The following is a 3,296-nucleotide window of genomic DNA, read 5'->3' as shown; positions in this document are numbered from 1 at the left end:
ATAATTGAGTGACTGAACTGAACTGAACTCTGCATATAAGTTAAATAAGCAGGGTGACAATATACAGCCTTGATGTACTCCTTTCCCGATTTGGAACCAGTCTGTTGTTCCATGTCCAGTTCTAACTGCTGCTTCTTGATCTGCGTACAGATTTCTCAGGAGGCAGGTCAGGTGGTCTGGTATTCTCATCTCTTTAAGAACTTTCCACAGTTTGTTGTGATCCACATAGTCAAAGGCTTTGGCATAGTCAATAAAGCAGAAATAGATGTTTCTCTGGAACTCTCTTGCCTTTTAAATGATCCAGTGGATGTTGGCAATTTGATCTCTTATTCCTCTGCCTTTCCTAAATCTAGCTTGAACATCTGGAAGTTCATAGTTCACATACTATTGAAGCCTGGCTTGGAGAATTTTGAGCATATTCTCACATGAGAATATGAGCATATGAGAATTGAGAGTATATTTGCATAGGTATTGGTAATACAGCACATGTAACAGAATTACTAACTGAGGCAGACTCTAATTTGAGAAGAGTGATGCCCAAGTAGTGCAGACTATGAGTCCCCTGAGACATGTAATCTATGAGAGCAAGCCAAGCAGTCACCACAAAAGAAAGAGGCCTTTTGGAGATAACTTGACATTGCTAACACAGACCTCGCTGACTGCGCTTCTCTGCCATTCACAACTACAAGAAAAACCTTAGAGCAGCAGGACTATCTCACTTGTGCCTGTTGCCCAGTCATTCCCCTAACCGAAGGCAGATAAGAAGAATTATGTCATTGCCCCAGAGGGCAATCGATGGAACCTGAAAGCCAGCGACCAAGTAAGCATAGGTTGGAGCTGTAGTGCCCTGCCCAGGGCCTAGTTCCTGACTTGAAGAAAGGCTAAAGGCTAAGGGTATCAACCAAAAGCATTTAGGAAAATGTTTTGACTAAATAACCATAACTACATATATATACACATATGTATTTGTATATATACACAGATAGTTGTGTGTACATGTATATAGTTGTGTTGTTGTTTAGTCACTAAGTCATGTACAACTCCTTGCAACCCCATGGACTGCAGCACTCCAGGATTCCCTGTTCACTAGCTCCTGGAGTTTGCTCAAACTCACTTCCATTGAGTCAGTGATGCTATTCAACCATTTCATAGTTGTCTGCATGTATACATATATAAGAGGCTTCCCAGGTGAAGCTAGTGGTAAAGAACCTGCCTGCCAATGCAGGAGATGCCAGAGATGTAGGTTCAATCCGTGGGTCAGGAAGGTCGCCTGGAAGAAGGCACCAATTCACTCCAGTATTCTTGCCTGGAGAATTCCATGGACAGAGGAGCTTGGCGGGCTACAGTCCATGGGTCACAAAGAGTCAGACATGACTGAAGTGACTTAGCATGCATGCACTCACGCATACATATACTGGTTGGTGTCTGTGTATATATACAAAAACATCTATATGTATATAGGTTATATATAATCTAAGTTAATTGCCAAAAATTTAGACTGTATCTTACAGTTATTATAAATTATGAGGTTTCAGTAGTTTTGTTCATTGAGTTCTGATTCTCTGCCCAACCCTGTGCTGAGCACTTTATAGTCATTATCTCACTTCATCTTTGGAGAAGGAAATGACAACCCACTCCGGTACTCTTGCCTGGAAAATCCCATGGATGGAGAAGCCTGTAGGCTACAGTCTATGGTAGGCTACAGTCTATGGAGTCGCAAAGAGTCGGACACAACTGAATGACTTCACTTTCACTTCTTCACTTCATTTTCATAAGAGCCCCATAAAATAAGTACAGGCAGACTTCAGAGATACTGCAGATTTGGTTCCAGACCACCTCAATGAAGTGAGTATCACATAAAGTGAATCACAGGAGCTTTGGGTTTCCCAGTGCATTTAAAAGTTATGTTTAAACTGTACTGTGGTCTGTAAAGTTTGCAATAGCATTATGTCTAAAAAAAATGTACATACTTTGATTAAAAATACTTTATTGCTTAAAAAAGTATAATCATCACCTGAGCCTTTACTGAGTCATGGTCGTAACGTAAAGATCATTGATCACAGATCACCAAAACAAATACAATAGTTATGAAAAAATTGGAAACACCTTGAGACTTTCCATAATGTGACACAAAGACAAAAAGTGAGCAAATGCCCTTGGAAAAATGGCACCAATAGACTTCCTTTAATGCAGGGTCGCCACAAACCTTTGATTTGTAAAATACACAGTATCTGTCTTCCAAGCACAATTAATCGAAGCACAATAAAATAAGGAATATTTTATGCAAATACATGTCTGCATTTACTTTGTAAGTCAGGAACATAAAGCCCTAAAGATTTTAAGATTTTTGTAACATCTTATGGTAAAACACAATAATTTATTAGCCAACCCAATAAATCGCCTAAAATCACACAATCTGTAAATGATAAAACAGAAATACTATCTAGGCATCAAACTCTTCAGTGTACTTTTACACTTTGCCCCCACATTATACTAATTTGATCATTCTTAACACTTCTTTTGTTCTAAAAAAATGAAAGAACTTTTTTTAAAGTTCATCATCTACTGGTACAGGACTTGATGTGCTCAGATCAGATCAGTCACTCAGTTGTGTCCGACTCTTTGCGACCCCATGAACCCCAGCACCCCAGGCCTCCCTGTCCATCACCAACTCCCGGAGTTCACTCAGACTCATGTCCATCGAGTCAGTGATACCATCCAGCCATCTCATCCTCTGTCGTCCCCTTCTCCTCTTGCCCCCAATCCCTCCCAGCATCAGAGTCTTTTCCAATGAGTCAACTCTTCACATGAGGTGGCCAAAGTACTGGAGTTTCAGCTTTAGCATCATTCCTTCCAAAGAAATCCCATGGCTGATATCCTTCAGAATGGACTGGTTGGATCTCCTTGCAGTCCAAGGGACTCTCAAGAGTCTTCTCCAACACCACACTTCAGAAGCATCAATTCTTCAGCGCTCAGCCTTCTTCACAGTCCACCTCTCACATCCATACATTACCACAGGAAAAACCATAGCCTTGACTAGACGAAACTTTGTTGGCAAAGTAATGTCTCTGCTTTTGAATATGCTATCTAGGTTGGTCATAACTTTCCTTCCAAGGAGTAAGCGTCTTTTAATTTCATGGCTGCAGTCACCATCTGCAGTGATTTTGGAGCCCTGAAAAATAAAGTCTGACACTGTTTCCACTGTTTCCCCATCTATTTCCCATGAAGTGATGGGACCGGATGCCATGATCTTCGTTTTTTGAATGTTGAGCTTTAAGCCAACTTTTTCACTTGAT

This window comes from Bison bison, unplaced genomic scaffold (genome assembly GCF_000754665.1).
Source record: "Bison bison bison isolate TAMUID 2011002044 unplaced genomic scaffold, Bison_UMD1.0 scf7180017864325, whole genome shotgun sequence".
Lineage (NCBI taxonomy): Eukaryota > Metazoa > Chordata > Mammalia > Artiodactyla > Bovidae > Bison > Bison bison.
This window is presented reverse-complemented; position numbering follows the sequence as displayed.